The sequence below is a fragment of the Leguminivora glycinivorella genome, chromosome 18 (assembly GCF_023078275.1).
Source record: "Leguminivora glycinivorella isolate SPB_JAAS2020 chromosome 18, LegGlyc_1.1, whole genome shotgun sequence".
Taxonomy (NCBI): domain Eukaryota; kingdom Metazoa; phylum Arthropoda; class Insecta; order Lepidoptera; family Tortricidae; genus Leguminivora; species Leguminivora glycinivorella.
In genome coordinates this window covers 7,259,819-7,285,036 of record NC_062988.1, presented here as the reverse complement: position 1 = coordinate 7,285,036, position 25,218 = coordinate 7,259,819, and the positions used below count along the sequence as shown (strand labels likewise).

The 25,218-nt window shown below is 39.0% G+C and overlaps 1 protein-coding gene across 1 annotated transcript in view; it reads left to right on the top strand.

Annotated features, from left to right (window-relative positions):
• Nucleotides 1-25,218, top strand: part of LOC125235749 (head-specific guanylate cyclase) — a 164,892-nt gene that overhangs the window by 27,920 nt on the left and 111,754 nt on the right. The gene's annotated exons all lie outside the window — the stretch shown is intronic.

Genomic DNA, 25,218 nt, shown 5'->3' with positions numbered 1-25,218 from the left:
AAAATTAACATTAACTACATCTTAAACTATATTTACAGATAAACATTTGGTAGGCTTAGGCAATGGGTACCCGTCTCAGCTTGTTGCCAGATATATAGGTACATATATCCAGCGCTGGTTTTCAGATGGGCCCCTTTTCCTACGGGTCGGTCGTTCAGTTTCGGGATGCATAGGACAGAACCCCGTATCTTCCCCATCTATTGTGCGTGTGTGTGCGTACGTGCGTGCATGCGTGTGTGCGTGCGTGCGTGCGTGCGTGCGTGCGTGCGTGCGTGCGTGCGTGCGTGCGTGCGTGCGTGCGTGCGTGTGTGTGTGTGTGTGTGTGTGTGTGTGTGTGTGTGTGTGTGTGTGTGTGTGTGTGTGTGTGTGTGTGTGTGTGTGTGTGTGTGTGTGTGTGTGCGCGTGCGCGCGCGCGTGTGTGTGTGTTGTGTGTGTGTGTGTGTATAAATATAGATATATTATGTATGTGTGTGTAAAGTACAAAGTGCATGTAAAGTTGCTACATATATAAATTGCGTATAGGTATATATAAATGTATAGGTATGTATTACTTACTTAGTTCTTTAAGGGAGATTTCCTTTCTGTAATTTAAGTAAATGATGACGATGATGCGCTGCGTCCGTCTATCTACTACAATTTTCCTCCATGATATTATAATTTAAGTACAGCTTGACATGGATAATACCTACTTAGATAGTCTATGGTTTTCCATTTCATAGAAGTCCAGACTAGAATTGAAATAAAATAAACAGTTCTTACGATTACGATCCTAAATGAGCACTGCATAAAAACTTTGACAAAACTATTTTTTCAGTACAGATGGTGTTTTTTTCACGCACTTGTGCGAGAAGTGGTTCATTATATGGCAGGTCGAAACTTCGGATGGCCATCTGTACTGAAAAACGTCGTACGATACTCGTGCGAAAAGGAAATTCGTATCTCGTGTCGATTTAAAACACTCCCTTCGGTAGTGTTTTATTTTTCGCCACTCGTTTAGAACTTCCTTTTTTACGCACTTGTATCGTAATGTACTATTTACTATTTTAGTGACATTTATTAATGTCGTAACTAACATGTAACCTACCTATCTCAAATATTTTTGCATTCTCAATTCGTTTTTAATCAATTCAATTAGTGGAAATAGAGCTTCTTCCTCTATTTATATACTGATATTATACATTCAAGTAGGAGATAGGTAAGTTACGTAGGTATTTTTATATTTCTGAGAACTTTTTATTCTGTATCGGGTCAATCCGCGGCATGAGTAACATGAGTCACGATTATATGGCATGTTCCATTTATTCACGATGCGAGTTCAAGTGATAATCTATCTCAGTGTTACTTTCCCGATATATGCATAGATCCTTTCATTTGCAGCTGTAGTTCAAATTAAACACTCAATGAAGTCGTGACTCACGTTACTTTTACGTGAATTCACCCTATCGTTGAAAAGCCCCTTTTTTTCAGAAATAAAAAGAAAATAAATTATAATACCAAAAAGCTACGGGAAATCTGAGAAGCGTTCTGATTGGTCCAAATTATTGGGTCGGGAGTAATATTTCATTTGTTTGCTCAGTTTTGCGGAATTTCCTTGGGTATAATTAATGTAATACGGGGTATTGATGAAGTATTAATTTAGATAGCAGTTTTAATCAACGATTACTAGGAAGGATTTTGAAGTGTAGGTGAAGGATGAAAGTGTTGAATAGATAGAATAGTTTGGAATAGAATAGAATAGGCTTTATTTAATTTATATAATTTTTCTGAGAGATAAGAGTCTTACTGTTATTGTGTAATTCGAAAAATAACCTTAGTGACTGAACAAGTAGGTATACCTACAGGTTACATTTTACATAAATTCAAATTGTATGTTGACAGCTTCTGTATAGGTAGGTACGTATTCCTGGATCGTTTATATACATAAAATTATTTGAATAATATCCAATTTAATTTTTAGGGATGCGGTTGGGTAGGATTTTTCCTGGTATTTTCGGTAATATCCGACAAAAAATCTGACAACGAAGCTTCGTAAAAATGTAATAAAAGAATGTTGTCAGATTCAATAAAATATTTTGAGTAAACCTCCAATTGCGAGTCAGAAATACTCATTTTTGACAGTACCCCAGATTCGTGGATTCGCAGAATGGTAGAAAAAGTTTTTTTAGTAATATTTTGAATTAGTAGGAACTTTATTTAATTTAGTTATAGGAGAAAGTTAGTACAATTACTATAATTTTTTTTGTCGAAAATAACACAAGTGCGTCCGCTGATCCGCGCGGTAAGTAGGTACCTCAATATCTAGCAGTTGATATCCGATGCGTAAAATAATTGCGTATGTTACGGGAATGTGACCGTCTGGCTTTATACTCTAATATCTAATCTCCAACTATGATAAACCCTTGTATAATCGGCAAACATTAATTGCTTATTCAAAACAAAGCTGGAAGCCGGTCGAAACCCTCGCAATCTGCAAACTAAAAGTTCGTAAAGTAAATAAAAATTCAAAACCCACCTGCCGCGGCGCACATTCCAACTATTTCAATAGAACATTCCAGTGGGAACTTTACGAACTCGTGTCTTCTACCCATACATCAGTGCTTCACACTAGATAAAGCATATAATATACTGCGAACCCGAAAGATTTTAACCCCGTGTTCCTAAGATGAAAAGAAAGAATGTTATGAGATATGCCGAGAAGTCGTCTCATATATTTTTACTTGCTTAGCTGAAGTCAATTTGATGTTTAGAAACATCAAAAAAAAAATGATATTTATATTTTTTTTGTAATGACGATTTTTATTATAAGAATACAAGATGTGGTCTGTAGGTGAAAATATGTATGTTTGCAAGTGCATAGTATATTGTAATACCTACACAAAATTGAACTTTTCTATTGGACACTTTAGGACTTTAGTCACACATACAAAGGGGGAGAGGGGGGGTGAGCTTTTTACTTACAGCGGACATAGCGGTACGTATCCATACTTAATATTATAAACGGGAAAGTGTGTGTGTCTATTTGTTTGTCCGTCTTTCACGGCAAAACGGAGCGACGATTTGACGTGATTTTTTAAGTGGAAATAGTTGAAGGGATGGATAGTGATATCAATATCACTATCCATCCCTTCAACTAATCACTATCCATCCCTTCAACTATTTCCACTTAAAAAATCACGTCAGCCTATAGGCTACTTTTTGTCTCTTTTTAACTCCCCACTTTCCTAAAATGTGAGGTGGAAAAATGTATAGAGCATTCCGCAATTCTCAAATTGAACGCGAGCGAAGCGCGAGCAAAAGCTAGTATAAGATAAAAACTATTTATTGCACTTACCTACTTACTCGGTAACGAGTACGACATGCTTTTTGTACCATATTGTAATAATGTCGTGTTGACTTGACGCAATTTTCGTTCTTTTCGCAATTTCAGTACTAGTTCCTAAAGTACTTACAAGATCTTGCAGGAGGTAATCTTAGTTTTAAATGCTAAACGTTTTAGGGTCGCGAGTTTACGGAAACTTATTTAACTTATGCCAAGTATTTCGGTTAATTTGAGTGTTGTTTGGTTTGTAGGCAAGATATACCTCTATTACTGGAAACCTTGACAACTTATTGATGATGAGATAGATATCGTATTCCTGTAGTATAAAATTGTGTCGCTTAATTTCACACTTAAATTCTGCGTTAAGATTGACTTTATAATAAATATAACCAATATTATCTGAAAGATAATCAAGCTTATAGCAGAATGAATATACCTACCGAATTTGAAGTTAAGCTATAATACTCAATTTAAGCTTAATAAATATATTTTCCGCTTATGTACATCCTGATCCTGAGCATCTTCAATATAGTCTTATATTTAGCAATCGATCGTAAGACCTGGCAAATAGTAAACTTTCTAAGTACTTATGTAATCTTTTCTTAAGAAGTGGAAACGTCCGCTTACGATACTTCATGTTTTAAATAAAAGGAAAAATGGAAAAAATTACGCGGCGGTGGTGCGTCCCTTTCACACTTACAGAATGCGGGAAAAGGATGCAGAACACGATAAACTTAATCATGCTTGCCCACCTCATGACCAAAACTTTCCAGTGTGCGTAGCCGAATGCACAAACGCTCGCGAAACGCTCACGATAATATCTCTTTCGTAGCTATCTATCTCTATCGCTCTTGCATATTAGCGCGACAGAGCCATACTACGTTTCTGCGGCGTTTCGATTTCGTTTCGCGTCGCAGAAATGCTATTCGGCTACGGGGCCTGAGGCCCCTCTGTGCGGGGTTTCGTCCACTCAAAATTCAGGAAGACGATTTCCAAGTGTCACAATATGTCAAAGAATTTTCTAGTCTACCGTACCTCACGATCAGCGACCCATATAGGTTATATTATATTGTGTTTGTTTATATTAATACAATGGATTATAAATAGGCCCAGAAACGGTTACCCGCATGTTGCTCTAACGTGATTACATTATACTTCAAAAATATCCGTAAAAAACCCAAACCCTTTGTTGTTTTAATCGAAACCGTACACCCACTAGCTGTTTATATTTTAAAGTAATTATAAACATTGTATTGTAAGTAAGTAAGTAAGTGCTTTATTTGTAAATATAGGTTACAGTGGTGGTCAGTTATTATATATGGTACAGTTTCACTATATTTTACCAGTTGGCGTACAAAAACATTAAACTTAATACTAGAAATTAGACTATCATGCTCCTGTACAAGTATTAACACAATCTTACAGCTATGGCAATTCAATAATGAATATCAGGTACTTAAATACTTATTCTATATGACAGATAATAAAATATAAAATTGAAATCACAAAATTACTAAATTAAAATTTGAATTAACATTATCATTTTAAAATATAAATTTGTATTAATTAAAATCAATAGATATTATTTATGTCACTTATAATTTTGAAAAAAAAAGAGAGCAAAGTAATTATGCATAATTATCATTCCAGGTCATCGTTTAAATAAGCTTCAATAGAATAGTAGCATTTATGAACCAATAATGTTGTTAGTTTGTTTTTTAATTCTAATATAGTTAATGACTTCAAGTTATTTGGTAATTTATTATATATTTTGCTGGCTAAGCAATACACACTCTTTCTCAACAGTGATGTTTTTGCTGGAATAGGGCATATATTGTGAACATGCCTCTGTCTTAGATTTCTCTGAGAAACGTCAACATGTTTTGTAAACAAACTTGGATTGCTTTTGACAAACATAATCACTTCAAAAATGAAAAGCGAGGGCATCGTCAAAATTCTTAGGTCTCTGAAACATGGTATGCAACTGTCAATTGTTTTGAGACCGCACATAGCTCTAATACATCTCTTTTGCGCCTTAAAAACTAGTTCTTTGTTTGTGGAATTACCCCAAAAGATGATCCCATACCGCAACTTTGAAGCTACAAAGCCGTGATATGCTATTAAGACTGCGTGTAGATTTACTTTTTTGGCTAGTATATGTAAGGCATAGGCATACTGACTAAGTTTTTTGCACATCTCTTCTGTATGGGCTTTCCAAGATAAGTTTTCATCTATTTGCACTCCTAGAAACTTTGTATTGGTAACAGAATCAATATTTTGACCATTATAGTTGCAGCATATTGGAGGAGGTATTTTTCGTTGGTAAAAATGAATAATCTTTGTCTTATCTAAATTTATCAATAAATTATTTATATTAAGCCATTTAATTATTTCGGCAATTGTATTATTAATTTCAGATTCGTAGTGATTAATATCTTTACATTCTATAATAACAGTACTGTCATCAGCAAATAGGACCATGGGATATTTTATATTTCGTGGAAGGTCATTGATATAAAGTAAAAACAGCAGAGGGCCAAGAACACTTCCTTGTGGTATTTATGGTACTTGAAAAATAACTTTTTAGTAGGGATAAAGATTTATTTTTATAATTCAAGAGCTTGTTTATTTCCTGAGATCTTCCAGATTATTTCTAAGTTAAGTGTAAATACAGAAAATATCAACCCTTTTATCTCAATGAGTTAATAGGTAAAAATTAGCATGAAGGTTACATGGCAGTCGCTAGAAATGTCTTAAAATCATTATATATTTTTTTTCTTAAATGTAACAAAATATAAAACTAACATCGGGGATCTATGAAAAACTTTGATATATTTCACATCTGCCCCTAGTGAAATGATATTTGAAAAATGTATTTATACTCGTGATTTAAGATTTATTGTCAAACATTAAATTTAGACCCTGCGAGATCTGTCAATAGCCATCTACGTGTTTTCGAAATTAGTTATTTAATACGAGATTCGTGGCAAACATGAAGATATTTCAAAGAAAACTTCATTTTGACATTAAAATATTATGATTAGTTACTAAATCTAATATTTCACGTATATTATTGTTCAAATCGGTCCGATCATAGCAAAAATGTAGATTTAACGACAATTTCTCGGTCACGTCTTGCCAAAATTGTGATTCCGAACAGCAACCACAGCGTTACAAGGGAATCGGGAATATTACAGATTTTTCAGCTTTTCGCGTTTAACAAGGCTTAATGAGATCTCATTTGAATATTACAAAAAAAACTTTGCAGTGTTTGACGTCTCCTGTGGGGATTACGAAAGAACTTTGTTTTTCTTCGGAGTTTGTTTTTTGGAAAACATTGCTGATTTAATTTTTTTTCATTCGATCTGGTACTAATTTTGAAAAGACTGGTAGAGAATGTCTAAAGTCATTAAGTCCACTTGCTGTACTTCTATTATTATCTATACTAATATTATAAATGGGAAAGTGTGTGTGTCTGTTTGTTTGTAAACTAGCGTCTTTCACGACAAAACGAAGCAATGTAAATTGTCGTGAATCTATTTTCAGTGAAGATAGTTGAAAGATGGAGAGTGACATAGGCTTTTAAAGATTTAAGCATCATTTCTAGGACAGAGAAAGCGACTTTGTTTTATAGCTATAGTGCTAAATATAGACGACGTCTAAGATTCCCAAGGAAGGAAAAGGATGAAATTCTTAACCCACCGCCATACGGGGGAATTTTAAATAAATTAAAAAATATAGTATGAATAATTCGTATGGATACTAGGTAATAAACAAGCAGTCAGCTTACTTGTCCAGCGCACATCCACTAATCCACTATAATCGAAATCCAAAATCTAACAGTTAAAATATAAAACAATATTGTTAAATATAAAGTTTCATAAATTGTCTCAAAAAATATTTTTCCGTCCTACGTACGAGTATTTCTCCAACAACTGTTATTTTGCGATACATTGTTAAGAAATAAACAACTGTTCGATAAATTGTTACGAAAAATTCCTCGTAATATTTCTGCCATTTTAAATCGATTACTGTGAAGGTAAATGACATCGAAATGAAGTGTCAGTCTCGGACAAACTATCGTCTAAAGGCTCATTTACACGGTTTGAGAACTCGCATGAGAGTAGACTGCACTACTGAGCCAAGTGACGTTAAATAACCACAAAATTAAAACATTTGAAAAAACCCCCGAACGCGACATAGTGGGCCCCTTTTCATGAAACATGGCTAAGAACACTCCCAACTAATTCGGCTTTCAAACAAAATAAAACTAAATCTGAATCAAAATCGTTTCCAACTTAATTTGGCTGTATTGTAAGAGTCAGTCATACAACATTGTATTGGTGTGCTGAATTGTATGTGGCTACATAACATGCGGCAACAATTTTCAATAGACAAATTACCTGTAAATAAAATATTTTATAGCATGCATGTAATTAAAACAGTTATTATAAAAAATATAGTAAGTTATAATTTCTATTTAATAAGTCGGAGAGAAAGATATAAAGTAAATGAGTTGACCGATTTCATATTAATTCCATCTTAGCATATCGTTCAAATTCCTTTTGACAGTTCTAAAAAAGAAGCTTGTTTGACTAGAAGGAAAGTAGTCTATATAATTAATAAAGTCTGATAAGCTATTTCTGTCTATAAAAAGTAGAAAACTTAAAAAATGTTCGAGCGAAGAGAGGGTCCGATAGATTTTTTATGTCTGCCCTTTTTCTTGTGACGATCTTATTTGTCCAGATATAAAATCGCATGCGAGTTCGTGTTCCGTCTAAATAGGCCCTAATACGCTCGTCAAACGAAGTGTTCGAGTGTAGAATAATATAAAAGGTCGGGGGCTGAAATAAATTGAATCTATCGAATAACCTTTCAGATAAAGAATTGATAAAAGTTCTACAGACTTGAGGGAGACTAAAGTTGAGGTACTGGCTATAAGTTGATTAAGTTGGTCTTTTTAGGTATTTTCTATTGCGGACTCTGTGTGAGACCGAGGCGAGACGACTAAAAAAAACTAATTAGTATGTCAATTAGATTATTTATCAAAGAATATTAGACACGTATTTTTTATTTTTTCTCGTAAACGAATAATGACGACGGTACAGTGCGTTCCTCTCCACAGACACTGCATCGTCCTGGCAGTGATGGTACGCAAGCCGACATCATAAAACTCGAGTGTGTGGGCCCAATTCTGCATAGTCTGTTGTTGAAATGTTGGGAGGACGGAGTATTCCCACAGGATATGCGCGATGCTAACATCGTCACGTTGTACAAAGGAAAGGGAGATCGCGGTGACTGTAACAATTACCGTGGCATTTCCCTCCTTAGCATCGTGGGCAAGCTATTTGGTCGGGTAGTGCTTTCAAGGCTACAGCACCTTGCCGATCGCGTATATCCCGAAAGCCAGTGTGGGTTCCGTGCCCAGCGTTCCACAACAGATATGATCTTTACACTTCGGCAAATTCAAGAGAAGTGTAGAGAGCAGAAAACACCCCTTGTTGTTGCGTTCGTTGACTTGAATAAGGCCTTCGATACCGTCAGCAGGGAAGGGCTTTACTCCGTATTAGAACACATTGGGTGCCCACCAAAACTTCTGAGTCTTGTGAAGTCGTTTCATGAAGGTATGCAAGGTGCAGTGGTGTTCGATGGTACCGTATCTGACTCGTTCTTTATGCGTCGAGGTGTTCGGCAGGGCTGCGTATTGGCGCCTACCCTGTTTGGTATATTTTTCTCGTTACTGCTAAAAACTGCATTTGGTGACGACCAACAGGGTATCCATCTTCATACGAGGGCTGACGGAAAACTCTACAATGTGGCACTACTAAAGTCTAAGCAAAAACGAGACGATCTGTTCGTTGACAGTTTGCTGTTTGCCGATGACGCAGCCTTCGTCGCCACATCGCAGCCTGAGCTCCAGACCATTATGGACAAGTTTTCTCGTGCATGTGCTCTGTTCTCCATGTCCATAAATCCCCGAAAAACTGTTGTACTGGCTCAAGGGTGTGCGGAAAGGCCCACGATCCTGTTGGATGGAGCCCCACTTGAGTCAGTAGACAAGTTTTGCTATCTCGGGTCGACAGTGACTAACAATCTCTCACCGGATGCAGAAATCGATGTTCGGATTGGTAAAGCCGCGACGATGTTTGGGAAGCTGAGTGCAAGAGTATGGCAAAATAAACACCTTACTAGGAAAACCAAGATGGTTGTTTATCAGACGTGCATCCTGAGCATACTCTTGTACGGGGCTGAGACCTGGACATCGTATTCCAAGCACGAACGTCGTCTTAACGCTTTCCACATGCGCTGCATCCGGAACATTTTGGGCATACACTGGAAGGACAGAGTAACGAACGAGAGGGTGCTTGAGATTGCTCAGCTGCCCAGCCTCTTTGCGATGCTAAAGCAGAGACGCTTACGCTGGCTGGGGCATGTGCATCGCATGCAACCCTCTCGTTTGCCGCGGCGTGTCTTGCTTGGTGCCATAGCTGATGCCAAGAGAAGCGTCGGCCGGCCAATGCTACGACATAAAGATTGCGCCAAGCGAGACATGCACGCCTTCAACATCCCGGTCTACAAATGGGAAGAGCTTGCCGAAGATAGAGACAGGTGGCGCAAATTGGTGTTTGATGGACGTACAATCCACGACAATGCTTGGTTTGCGTCACTCGCAAGTAAGCGAGCCAAGCGTTATCAGCGCGATACCTCTTCGCCACGGGCACACTACACCTGCCAGAGTTGTGGTCGTGTTTGCCGCTCCCGTATTGGCTTACACAGCCACGAAAAACGTTGTTGCCCTACCTGACACTGCTTGAATAGTCTGTTAGAGACTTGAAGGCCGATGATGATGACAGTGCGTTGAAGTTTCGCGTGACGTCACGCCTAGGTACTATTTTTACTTAGAAGTGACGTCACAAGCCCCCACTCCGGAACTTTGATGCTCTATATCTTAATTTCGCTTTTTATAATTAATAAAAAAAATACAATGTGTTCAGTATTTTTGGGCGATCTAACTGACGGACTAAGCAGAATGCCATTTTTTTATGTAGTCGTCATCCCTATTGTATATATATTTTATGTTAGAATAAGAATATATTACTAATCCACGGAAAGATAACTAGCTACTTGCATATACATGAAATTGATTTTCTCACCTTCCTACCGCAAAACAAATATACAGGGTGATTTTGATCGAGTCAAATAGCTATACAGAGTGAGATGCATAGGTACGCGAGAATAGAGAACGCGAAATTTACGTACCTATGATACAGAGGAAGTACAAGTTACGGCAGTTTTCTGTCAGCGTCGCATAAATTTGACGACTCTGTCGAGACCTAAGTTCCCTCCCCTTAAGTCCATGGGCAACTGTAGCTTATTTTTGCTACAATAAAAAATAACTTTGTGAATTTATTTGGGATGTGTTTCAAAAATGTAAATATTACGAACCAAATGTATTTAATGGTTTTTTAATTACAAAATCAAAAACAAAGTAAAATCTTTTCTTAAAGGAAGTGCCACATGTTTGCCGTAATTGTTTAATGACAAACGATGTAAGTGTTTATTTGAACTACAACTGCAAATGAAAGGAGATATGCATATATCAGGAAAGTAACACTTATTTAGAGATAGGTTATCACTCAAACTTGCATCGTGAATTAATGGAACATGCCATAAAATCGTGACTCATGTTACTCTGTCCAAGGTTTGACCCAATTCGTCATCCGAGACGACGTACAGATTTGTCAAATCTAGCCTTTATAACATGAAATTCCGATTCAAGGCTCGTCTTCACCAATGGCACGATGTTCCACTAAACAGTTTCGAAACTAGGTAAAACGAAATCATAATGCCCGACCTAATTAAGCTAAACGGCCAAATTGCAACTGCAAATCTTTGTCTAAACCGCTTACTGTTTTAATATCTGCTAGTTTAACTTGGTCAGCTATTAGTAAATTAAGTTATGCACCTCGGGGTGATTCAGAGTCAGTGGTCTGAATTGTGAGCTAATTTTGCAGCCAACTGAAGTTTATATGGGTAAATTAGGAGAATTTATGAAAGGATTATAATGAGGCATTCATAGTATAGGAGGTACAGCCAGCATCGAACGTTTTGAGTTATCCAGAGAGCATAAAGTAGCAACACATCCTTTGTGTTGAGTGGCAATAAATTAAAACACGGCCGAAGGAAATGTTTTAAATCGACACAAGTTTCGAATGTATTTTTCGCATGTGTATCGTACGACGTTTTTCAGTACAGATGACCCTCTTAAGTTTCGATCTGACAAAAAAATAACCATTTTGCGCACTAGTGCGGGCAACAAGCACCATATGTACTAAAATATAAGTAGTATGCGTGTTCCTGTTTCAGTTGGTTAGCTATGAAAGTCAGTAGTAGCCGTAATTATCATGTATCGTTGCTGAAAATAGTACTTCATGTTCTGAATAAAATAAATTCAATTTAACAAATAACGCTAAGATAAACCCCTACATGATGCTAACTCAATCTGAGGCACTCATTTCAACTCTGGCTTCCACTCAATGAAGTACCTATTTGTATATCATTCTACCACATACTATTTCGCTACACATCTGTCTTATATAGATAAATAAATCAAACACTTATTTATCGCAAATTGGACGCAGCTGTTGCCTAACTAAGACGCTCTGTGGCATCCCATACAAACATTGAGGTAACATCTGGCCATTAGCGCGTGTGATCATTACCGGATATCCGAATCCCGTTTGGCTTAAGGACTCTCAGATCTGCCTATGTTGGTAAAATATGATACGATTACGATACCCTTATTTATCACTTATAACACAATAGGAATACGAATAGAAAAAAATCATAAGGACAAAAACTAATAAAAACTTTTTACAAAAACATACAGCCGACTTCAAAAAGAACAATTTTTTTGAAGAGATGCTACTCGAGTTGCTTAAGAAAACACCGAAATCACCATACCCAAATTGAGGAGTTCCCTCAATTCTTCATGGATCCCATCATCGGAACAGCTCCAGATTAATATCGGACCAACTAAGAGGTAGCTCCTTTCAAACAAAAAAATAATTATTGAAATCGAACCACAGCTCTCGGAGTAATCCGGTGACATACATAAAATGAACCCGAATATATAACCTCCTTCTTCTTTACTTTCAGTAAAGAAGTCGGTTAAATATTAAGTACTAATACAGAAAAAGGTGGTGACGGGTTACCAATTTCACCACTCTCTTAGCTGGCTGGCGTAGAAGTTGACTGTTTGGAAAACGGGTTCAATTTTAGCGTGGTTGATAAGTAGGCTACCATCAACATATCACTCATAATTTCTTTTTCTTTCAACCTCTAATGGCTAAACTCTCTTAGAACAAATTTACCTACCCTTTTAGGCGTGAGTTGATGTATGTATGTATGTACTTATTTTCCGTGACATTCACTCTATCGTATAGTGTACAAGCTTTTGCCCGCGACTTCGCTCGCGTTAGAAAGACACAAAAAGTAGCCACTGAAAAAATCACGTCAATTCGTCGCTCCGTTTTGTCGTGAAAGAAGGACAAACAAACAGACACACATACTTTCCCATTTATAATATTAATATGGATTCTAAAACGTAAAATGCTCATGGTAGAAGTGATAATTAAACGCTTTCTACGTGCAAATAAAAAATCTAGCGCATTTCAAAAAGCTATCGCAGTATTAATCTCCTTAATCGAACTAGAATCGTTGCTATTTTAATCAACGGCACCCGTAATAAATTAATCCCCTCCAGCTGAGCTGTGCTTAATCAGTACGGCTCGCAGCAATTTGCTCGGCTTTGCACTGCAGACGGTGTCGGGCAGCTGCGATATTCTGGCCTTCATAGCTGTACGGAATGTTAAGATACAACAAATATAGTAAATATCAAGATACGACAAATATTATCACTAAAAATTATAGTTTACAATATGGATCGATGATATTGTGAAAATGACGCTTCTTTAAACAAAGCGTCACTTGTCACATAGACATGTTTTGACGTATCTTCGCAGCACATTCATAACGACTTGAAAAAAATTGCGCGGCTTTGCACTGCAGACGGTCGGGCAGCTGCAATATTCTGACCTTCATAACTATACGGGATTTTAAAATACGACAAATATTAGCACTAAAAATTGTGGCGCTGGTTGTTGCTGCCGGCGGATAGAGAAAATAAGTTGAACAGAGAAAGTCACAAACGAAGAAGTCTTAAACAGAGTGAAAGAAAAGAGGTGTATTTTAAGAACTGTTGAACGCAGAAGAGGAAATATGTTGGGGCACCTGTAGTCCTGTACGACACAACAAATTCATCAAGATCATCATAGAAGGGAAAGAAGAAGAAAGGTGAAAGAGGGGAAAGCCGAGGACCAAGGTTGTCAAAGAAAAAGCCCAGGAAAGACATAGCTGGAGATTGCTTTACAGACAAGAGCCCAGCTCTTAAATTTATGATGATAAAAAATTGTATTTTATATTGATTGATATCAAGGTGCAAATGACGCTTCTTTAAAAAACATCACTTCTGACTATGCTTCTTACGTAGTCATTATAGACAACCATATTTGGCGTATCTTAACATCTTGCAATTTGCGCAGCGTTGCAAAGCAGTATTCTGACCTTCATAACTATACGGAATGCTAAGATACGACAAATATTATCAAAATATACGGTGAACATCGGAATCTGAAATCATCGGAATATGAAAGTCAAAAGTCTAGTCAAGATATTCTTTATTCCAACAGTCAACACAATAAGGACTTTCAAATGTCACAGATACAATGTGCGTGTCATGTCAAAAATGACTTCAACTTATATTCGATTGTTTATCAGAAATCCGATTTGTATCGGTGGTTGATTTAGTACCTATAAATAACTTACTTCCTTCTTCATCTAGTCAAAGCGCTCTCCCAAAATCCATCTGCTCTCAAAGCTACCTATTCGCAAGACTTTGACTTTGAGATGTTAATCCTGTCTGGACAAACTTGGTAATTATACGCAACCCGGAAACTACTACACTAAAACCACAGTGCATACTAAGGCACATAGTATGTACCATTTATGTAAGTTGGGTGACACTGCAATATCTTGCTGGTCATCCAGGCCAAGCCGAAGTGACAATTTTGGACGTTCCGTAGCGTATCGTGTTTCTCTATAGTTCTTCCATATGGTGCCACAGATTATTAAGTTACTAACGTAACAGATCCTTCACTTGCCCGTAAAACGACAAATACCTACGCTTTATTTCTAATACTAATGAGTTACTACTGTACATGGGGGCCGAGTTACCCACGTCCGTAGGAGAACACCCGAAATATGAATCCCTACACGTGGTCCCCGGGTGGTGCTAATCAGGTGACTAAAATGGTGGTAGGCTTCGGTCGCGGCTCATGACCACCCATCGATCTAAGACGTGTCGCCAAATGGCCTAGCCGTGTTCCGGCACGAAGGTCGGTGATGCCTCTAGTAAGGAGGACGGGTCGAATTGAATGCTTGTAGCTTGCAAGCCGGTCTGACGTCCACTGTTTTCCCCACACTGTGCTGCTGGTCGCGGAGGGTAGCGGGATCCGAGGCACGGTTCACCGCTGGCCGACCGCAGGTAGTAGGGGGCCCAAGTACCAAGCTAGCCCCTTGGGAAAGGCTGCCCCGCCAACTAGCGAAAAATCCCGAGTTGCGCCATAGTGCCGGTTGGCGACCGGACGAGAGGGCCCTATGGACAACTTCGGGGGGGCTCGGGCGTCCCCGCAGTCTCCAGACCAGCCCGCACTTAGTGTGGTCCCGCAGTGTACGTCTCAAAGGTAAGCAGTTCTAGCCCTAAATTCACTGCCGTCTTCTAACATACCTAATCCCTCATAAATAATGAAAAAGAGAAACAAGAGAAACGGTAAACAGCGGCTGCACTCCCTCTCACTAAAAGTGCACCTCTCAAACATTCGAGGTTTGCACTCAAATCTCAATGCAGTCCACCACCACCTTGAGACTGAAAAACCCGCCCTCTTATTTCTCTCGGAGACGCAGATAGGGTGTCCGGCCGACGCAGCGTACCTTCACTACCCGGGGTACTCTCTGGAGCACAATTTTAAACCCCGTGCCGGCGTGTGCGTGTACGCCCGCGATGACATCTGCTGTCGGCGTCTCCGATGCTTTGAAGACCGCAACTTTTCCACCTTATGGGTACTGATAGACACAGGCATGGAAAAGATTCTCTATGCCTGTGTTTACCGGTCGCACAGCGGAGATCAGGAGACGACCAGGCTCACGCAGTACCTAAGTGATGCGGCGGAAGCCGCTCAACACAAATACCCGACTGCCCAACTAGTGATGCTGGGGGACTTTAACGCCCACCACCAAGAGTGGCTATTCCCATACCAACACACTGACCATGCCGGGAGAGAGATGCGGAAACTCGCTCTAGCTCTGAACCTCACCCAGCTGGTCCAAGGGGCGACGAGGGTTCCAGATGTTGACGGCCATACAGCCAACTGCCTGGACCTTCTGCTGACTACCGACCCGGATCACTACGCAGTGTCAGTGTCGTCACCTTTAGGTAACTCTGACCACTGTCTAGTGAAGTCTGTGTCGGTATATTCCCCACCCGACCTTAGCCCAACAGGCACTAGGCGGTTGTGGCGATACAAATCAGCAGACTGGGATGGGATGCGGTCGTTTTTTGCATCCTATCCTTGGCAGCCCTTGTGCTTCTCTACAGGTGATCCCTCAGCGTGTGCGGATGCTATAACAGATGTGCTGCGCCAAGGGATGGAATATTTTATTCCCTTTTCCGATGCAAGCACATCTAGCAAAGCACAACCCTGGTTTGGGGCCGAGTGCCGACGTGCTGAAGCACGGCAACACGAGGCTTTCCTTGCCTGGGCTGATGCTCGACACCGCAAAGCTAGTGACATATCGGATAAGAAGAGAGCCTATAATAGGGCAACCAAGTTCAGTAAGAAGGCTCTACAGAAGGCTCGATTCGACCATATACGCCGGACCGGGAACAAACTAGCTGCTCACCCTACTGGTAGTAAAGCGTTTTGGACCCTAGCGAAATCAGTCGAGTCGAACTTCTGCCGCCCCTCACTACCGCCACTGCTGAAACCAGATGGGTCACTTGCCCACACTGCTGAAGAGAAAGCGAATTTATTTGCATCTATCTTCGCAGAATCTTCGCGTCTAGATGTATGTGGCGCAAAACCTCCTAGTCCACTAGTTTGCGAGACTTCAATGTCGGACATACGCATACGTCAGAAGGAGGTTCGCAAAGTGCTGCAAAATCTGGACGTGAACAAAGCAAGTGGCCCTGACGGTATTTCAGCCATAGTTCTTAAAACCTGTGCACCTGAGCTATGTCCCATCATAACGCGCCTCTTCCGCCTCTCTATGACTACCGGTCAAGTTCCGAAATCTTGGAAGCTTGCTAATGTGCAACCAGTACCGAAAAAGGTAGCCGAGCAGACCCGGCCAACTACAGACCGATTTCGGTCACTTCCATACTCTGTAAGAGTATGGAACGTGTACTGAATAACCGACTCCTGGCATACCTCGAAACGAACGACCTCCTCAGTGACCGACAGTACGGCTTCCGCCGTGGCCGGTCCACTGGAGATCTGTTAGCGTATGCCACACACATCTGGAGTGAGGCCATCGAGAAAAATGGAGAGGCCTTGGCTGTCTCTCTCGATATATCGAAGGCTTTCGATCGGGTCTGGCATGAGGGTCTTATTAGCAAGCTACCGTCCTTCGGTCTTCCCACTAGTCTCTGTAACTGGGTATCTGACTTCCTGAGGGATAGATCGATTCGGGTTGTCATTAATGGCTGCTCGTCCGATCAATTGGCAATAAACGCCGGAGTTCCTCAGGGATCTGTGCTTTCAGCGACCCTCTTCCTGCTCCATATTAACGACCTGCTGAAGCCAGGTACGTTCGGATATGCAGATGACACGACGGTTGTAGAAAGCTACATACCCGACTCACGAGCTAGTGGAGTCCAGATTCAGTCGCTCAGGGAGGCAATGGTCGAACGCATGAACGAATCACTGAAGGCAGTCTCCGATTGGGGTGAAGCCAATTTGGTTACGTTCAATGCTAGTAAGACTCAGGCGTGTCTTATCTCTGCTAAAAGGAGTCCATTCCACCTTACTCCTACGTTCCGAGATGTATCCCTTCAGATTACCGACCATCTTGAGCTTCTCGGAATCTCACTGACTTCGAAACTTAACTTCGGCCCACAGATTGAGTCGAAAGCTCAGTTAGCTGCAAAAAAGCTGGGCATCCTCAATAAGGTGAGGCATTATTTTACACCTAGGCAGCTGCTCGACCTATACCAAGCACAAGTCCGGTCGTGTGTAGAATATTGTTCTCACCTGTGGGATGGGTCAGCGAAATACCAGCTTGCGGCGCTCGAGTCAGTCGAGAGGAGGGCCAAGAGAATCATCAATGACGACGAGCTAACCAATTCCCGACTTCATAGCCTGGAGCATCGTCGGAAGGTTGCCAGCTTATCGGTATTTTACAGGATACATTTCGGAGAGTGCGCTGAGGAACTGTACAACCTTGTTCCTCCGTCCCCATTTCACCTTAGGACCACCAGACAATCGGCAATGCGACATCGCTTCACGGTTAGTATTCCAAAAATACGCACTAAACGTTTCGCTTCAACATTTATTTTGCGAACCGCCAAGGAGTGGAATGCCCTGCCTGAGTCTGTGTTCCCACATGAGTACAATCCTGGTCTCTTTAAAGCAAGAGTAAATAGGTATCTCATAGGTAAGCGTGATCCACCGTAGACCGCATCATCACTTACCATCAGGTGTGATCGTGGTCAAACGTCTACCTATTCATACTAAAAAAAAAAAATAAAAATGTAAGGACATCACTAGTCGAGTCCCCTCCCTACGCATCGCTTGTCAAAATGGCGTCAGACGGACTCGTAGCGTCCATTGGGATCATTTGTCATTGAGCTTGTATTTTGAGATTTCGTTCAATAAACTGTATAATTTATAGTGGTATCCTGGTGTTTTTACTCTAACACTACGTAAAACTAAGAAGAATAGTAGGTACGTACTGCTCGACTACACAGGCGGGCGCGTAGCGCCCCTCGGCCATTTGTTAATTCCAATAAACGACTAGCGTGTAGGTACTTAACGCGCAACCGCGAGAGAGTGACGTAGGCCTGCACGCCGCACTCCCGGCTCCGCTGCAATCCCACTCGCCCAATATGAAAGGGCCTTACACATACATACCTATATCACACGTGAGAGGGCTCGGACTACAGTCCTCACGCTATCCCAGTATTGGTTGGAAACTTACACAACTTTAAATTTATTCGCAGATCTCAGGATTCCTCGCGTTGTCTCTATCGCCGAAAAGATATACCTCTATATCATTGCTACAGTCAGCAATAAAATCTCAGAACGGATTTCTTTAAAAGCGGACATCTTCGAATGCGTCGTCACTCCTAACTTAAGCCAAAAAATACTGTTTAGCTCACACTCGAACTCATTACATATCACGTGAACTACAAAATCCGTATTTTGCTCGCTTAAGTGTTGTTCACAATTTTCAATCTGTTTTAAAGACATTTTGTAAACATTTTATTGACGGCTAGCAAACAATAACATCTCGTCCATTAGACACCCGACACCCGCAAAAACGTTCCATTTACCGAACTACGTCATTTCACTTAAGGTCTCCGTTACCCTTCGGCTATTTAAGGTTTCTTTGGGCGTGATTCGTTATAATGACATAATTTAATCACTGATAATATGTAGTTATGATGTTATATTGAAAATTTGAGCGGGATTCGTAATAAATATTGACATCACTGATATTATAAAATTTGACTAACAGGTCGCCGAAATAAATAAATACGCGGAAATCATATAAATATTATCATAGACGTATCGGTTCTCTGTTGAATTTACACATACGTTGTGATCCCGCCCACTACCAGACAAATTAGCCACACAAAAGCCGACTAGTCGGTATAGTATATGAATTTTCTGAGATGTTTTTTTAGCTTTTGCCGTAATCTGTTAAACAAAAGCCTTTGTTTCTATTATTCACAGCAGCTAGCTTCCGTCTCCACGGCATGAGCTAAAGTCTCAGTGTAGTTAAAAAGCAACTATCATGATAGCAATAAGGTTCAAATTTATGAAACAGTCTGCAGTATGCAGGTAACTTTTTTTAAGGTGACAAAACGTGTTATCGCCGAAAGGGCTTTTTATGGATTTGAACCTTATTACTATCATGATAGTTGTTTTTTACATACACTAAGACTATAGCGCGTGCCGTGGAGACGGGAGCTAGCCGCCGTGAATAATATAAACAAAGGCTTTTGTTCAACAGATTACGGCAAAAGCCAAAAAACCATCTCAGAAAATTCATACTTTAGCCATCCAGAGGAATGACATGAGGTATCTCACCAAAATCTACATTTATTTCCAGACAAGCTCATGTACATGTAGTATTGGTATCCTGGGATTTTTGTTACAAAAAATCGTTCAAACATCAATAAACTAAATTATTTATTGAAAAACAAACAATATAACAACTATAAATAAACTTAGAAATAAGAATAAATAAAATAACAAAAAAATCTAATTCCAAATTTGAAAAAAATCATCCATTTTTCCTAAAAGCACTGATATCATATTTCCTAAAAGTATATATAGACTGTACCCATAATTCTGAGATAGTTATTTGAAAGCTGCCAGTAATTTATAACTTATCGGCAATAATCTAGGCTTCAAAATCTTGACGTAAAGTGGCGCGTAAAGACACATTGTCGTTATTCTGTTGTCAGAGGCAGGAAGAACTACACAGATTTTTTTCATCACACTTGCTCGTGAACGGTATTAACTATTATATGTCTCCAAACTGATACGTAATGAGCTATTTTACCGCTCTATGGCGGTAAATACCTTCCACGACCTGTCAAAAATTACAAGATGGATGGTTGATGAGAGACGAATGTTCGAAATCTCAGCGTAGGTATTTCAATACATTTAGTTTAAAATTTGGTTATTACTTCGCGAGTGTGATGAAAAACATTGTGTATGTTACAAACTCGAGTTATTAAGCGCCTTCGGCGTTGGGCTTCCAACAGCCTCTCGTTCGTAATCTTTCACTTTCCACCCTAAATACACAATGTACTATTTTCTTTGTCAGGCGCAACCGGGAATTTAAAGCAGTAGTGCCAATACATCGGTGAAATAAAAAGTCGATAGTAAACTAAACTAGGGCAGACACTAGGCAGTATCGTGTTTCAAGTTATTTTAATTTCCACGTTGGTAAGCGTGATCAATATTAAGGATGACAGTGCAAAGTGTCGTGTGTAAGGCTTCTTTGACCTTCGCTTAAGCTTACGTAAAGTAAGGCTGTGGTCTTCTCGACATATCGCTTGTAGCAGAAATTCTGTCAAGTAAAATTGGGTGCTGATACGCAATAATGTGTTTTCACACATGAATTTTGCAATAAAATGTCAACTTTAATAGTCAAATTTTTGAGTTGACATCTTATTGCAAAATTCAGGTGTCAAATTTTTGAGTTGACACCTTAATGCAAAATGCATGTGGGATGACACATTACTGCGTATCAGAATCCAATTGGCTTATAGCTGTAAAACGCCCTCGAAATACAATTAGGTACTGTGCCATTTTCAAATTTAAATATGCATAGCTCCAGTCAATTTATAATGTGCATCAAAATCTACAATAACCTACCAACAAGCATTAGACAAGAAAAAAATAACAGTTCAATCAACAAGAAACTTACGAAATACTTAAGAGAATAGCTATAATAACATGAAAGAATACTTTGAAAACTAAAATATATTACAACATTAAAATGATCTCACAGCAATAAGCAAACATTTATTAAGCGTATTAAGAATTTTATTTCTTAAAAATTATATTTGCAGTGCCCTTACAGGGTTCATAGCTGTGCTATACTGAAATGTACCAACTTATGTACCTATGGGAAGTATTTATTACTGATTACTCAAAAAAATGTTGTTACAATACCTATTCAAAATCAGACTTAGTAAAGTAACAAAACGAAAAAAAATCGTGTTGTGGGGGAGACAATGAGAGTCCCAACAGAAACAAAACTAGATAAGTATGTAAATGATCTTGCCGACAGTTGAACCAAAAACCAATGATTTCACAGGTAGGGTCAAAAGTGTCACAACATAACTTAGCCAGCTGACCGTCGTCAAAATTAAATAATAAAATTAAATAGGAGTTCAAAAGCTTAATGTTCAACATTTTGTACGTCGTGCAATATAAGATTTAAAAGGTTAATATATTTTAAAGTTAAAAGAGCTACTAGTCCTATAGATAATCTTAAGGAAGTCGATCAAAAACGTCCCCAATTCGTAAATCAATACCGTCATAAATTACCCAGCCGTCTATCAATCAATCTATCCGTTGTTCACACCGTATCTCATCGATCACATTTCAAAAATTATAAATTGAGTAAAGACAAACCCGGGGTAAAACAATAGTATATTGCCTTCACGTATGATGTACGTTTTGGATTTTGTTGGTAACCTATGGAATGTGTGCCAACCTTCGGTGTTACCTGAAAAATACGTCTGACTCAGTGACTAGAACAGCTCTGAAAAGATTTCTCAAACATTTGTCTTCATTTAAAAGTGATGAAGATGAAGGCACTGAAGTATCAAACGATCATAATTGACATTCGTTCACACATACAAATAAAACTTTATAGTCCTTGTTTACTTGTTCATGATCTGTTTCAAAACCAAACATTAAACAAAAATTATCATGGATATCGTTATGAATGATGGTTTCAGTAGTAAACAATAGTCTATGATTGATGAACGTAATGGTAGTAAGAAATGAATATTAATCTTTGAATTTAATGGCTCCCCAAACCAATGAAATACGACCGACATTGCCTAGTAAACTGACCGTAGCTTACAAATAATACCATCTAATTTAGAGTTGTAAATCAACAGAGATTGAGACAATCTATGTTCTTAATAGAATAAGGTGAATTTTAGCTTTTAGGGTTGAAATGGTGAGGTACACTGAGAGAAAATACAACCAGTTTTCATGTTCGTTCAACAGGTTTTTTGGTTAAAATAGCGCCTACGTGCTCTTTAATTCAAACAAAAAGCTACTTGTCATTTGAATCGGCAATATATTTGAATCAACAAATCGATTTTATAAAAACAACCTGACACATATTGTTTTAAACATACGTTTGGCTGATTCAGACGGATAAACCGCAACAAGTCGAACTTGTTAAATTCACAATGCAAATTTCTCTCAGTGTACGTTTGTCTGGCAGCTTTCATGGGTCAGGTAAGTAAGTTGTCAAAGCGGACCCCAGGCTCCCATGAGCCGAGGCAAATGCCGGGATAACGCAAGGAGGATGAAAGTAAGTAGGCCAACATTCTCTCACAATATAGCAACATTGCAATACAACGAGACGTGTTTATGTGATTCCATGATTTTTTCCAGGACGTACGTAGATTTTAAACTGTCGTGAGACATAATAGGATTGGAAGAATATTACTACTAACACTCACAGTCCTGTACAGAAATAGTGCATAAGGGTTTTACGTCGTGGTTTCTCGGAAACGTTCGTATTTGTCGTGCTAGCTCGGTCAAAGTTGGTACTTCTTTTACTTAGCCTGACTGAAATGGTATGACACGTTCGCAAGTTTCAATGAAAATACGAAGGAAAGCATTTCGCACTACATGTGATTTAGTGCGACTTGTTTCGCGTCACGGAATATTTCGTTTCGTGTGAGTGACAAAATTACCTTTATGAAATAGTTACAAAATAGATCCACGTACAAGACAAAAAATACGAAATTATTAGAGCACAGAGCCCTTACTTTAGAAGAAAAAAACTTCCGCTGACAACCTTACCATTCGCATTATCAAAGCGTAAAGCTAATCGCTAAGTATAAGGCCCCAGCCTTACATATTTATGCTACACGTTCAATGTAACGACGTTTTCTGAAAACATATTATCTTTATTTATATTTTCTTCACGTGTCACGTAGTAAGTGCCTTTTTTAGGGTTCCGTAGTCAACTATAGTATCGCCACGTCTGTCTGTCCGTCCGTCCGTCCGCGGATAATCTCAGTGACCGTTAGCACTAGAAAGCTGAAATTTGGTACCAATATGTATATCAATCACGCTGACAAAGTAGTAAAATAAAAAAGGAAAAAAATATTTTGTTAAGGTACCCCCCCTGCATGTAAAGTGGGGACTGATTTTTTTTTTTCATTGCAACCATAGGTATTTAAAGCTGAAATCATTTTTTGATATAATATTAATATTTTCGGAAGTAATCGCTCCTAAAGGAAAAAAAAAGTTTGTCCCCCCCCCCCTAACTTTTGAACCTTATGTTTAATAGTTATTTTTTATACAAGGGGGCAAAGTTGTATTTTAACGCCGAGTGTGGAATTGAAAAACGAGCAAGTGAAAGGATTCTATAGTTGAACCACGAGCGAAGCGAGTGGTTCGAGAATAGAATCCTAAACTTGCGAGTTTTTTAACACACGAGAAGTAAAATACATTTGCACCCGAGTGTAACACAAAACTTTTCCCCTCACTATAGCGAGGAAACTACAACGCAAAAAATGCGTTTATCACTGCTTCCAGTAGTTCCACAGCTGGTAAATCATCTTTATTACTAGATTCACCTACTTTTATCAATTTTAAAGCAGTTAATTTGAATTTATTCAAGGTCAAATTACTTTACCCACTAGTGGATAAAATGCGTTTTTACCCGCTGGTATTAAAGGACAAAACACGTATTTCCGAGCTAGAGAGGGGAAAAAATATTTAAAAAATCACAAACGTAGAACTTTATAAAGACTTTCTAGGAAAATTGTTTTGAACTTGATAGGTTCAGTAGGTTTTGAGAAAAATACAGGAAACTACGTAACCCTACACTGAGCGTGGCCCGACACGCTCTTGGCCGGTTTTTTATTAGTCAACATTATTTGTCTATGTCAGGGGGCTGCCTAGACAAGATACCAACCGTTCAACGCGTTATTTCTTTCTGTTGCTATACAGAAGAGCGATAGTGATAAGTAGACGGGTAAATGACGGCCGGTCAGGCGTAGTCGGTAGTGACCCTGCATGCTAAACTGCGGTCCCGGGTTCGAATCCCGGTAATGGCATATATTTGTGATGAGCACAGATATTTGTTCTGGGGTCATGGATGTTTTCTATGTATATAAGTACTTATATATTATAATATAGATATCGTTGTCTGTTGAGTACCCACACCACAAAAGCCTTCTTGAGCTTACCGTGGAACCTCAGTCAATATGTGTAAGATAGTCCTTTAAAATTTATTTATTTATTTATACCTATTACAATGCGCCCTGAGTGTGAACGATTGGTAAGTTATAGACGCGTTCAGTAAAACTTATTTATCTAAGAATCCAAAAAGAGCCTATAATTTTTATAAGTTTTATATAGGATTCGGAATGAGTATATAAAAGGAAGCCTGAGAGTAGCGCCAGTGACAGAGAAGTTGAGAGGAAGTAGATTAGCATGGTATGGGCATGTAATGCGGAGGGATGAAAGCAATGTTATAAAACGAGTGGTAAATATGAAGGTGGATGGATACAATGGTAGTGGAAGGCCTAAGAAACGATGGATGGAATGTGTGAACAATGATATGAGAGTGAAAGGTATTAGTATGGAAATGACAGCTAATAGAGCAGAATGGAGGAAGATTATCTGCTGCGCCGACCCCAAATAATGGGAAGAGGGCAAGGGAATGATGATGATGAATTTTCGTAAGTTTTATCTTTCGCATAATTATAAAATCGTTATTTTTGCATGTTTAATCCTATCGGTCACGGAGCTATTAATCTTGCAAAATTAATATTGTCT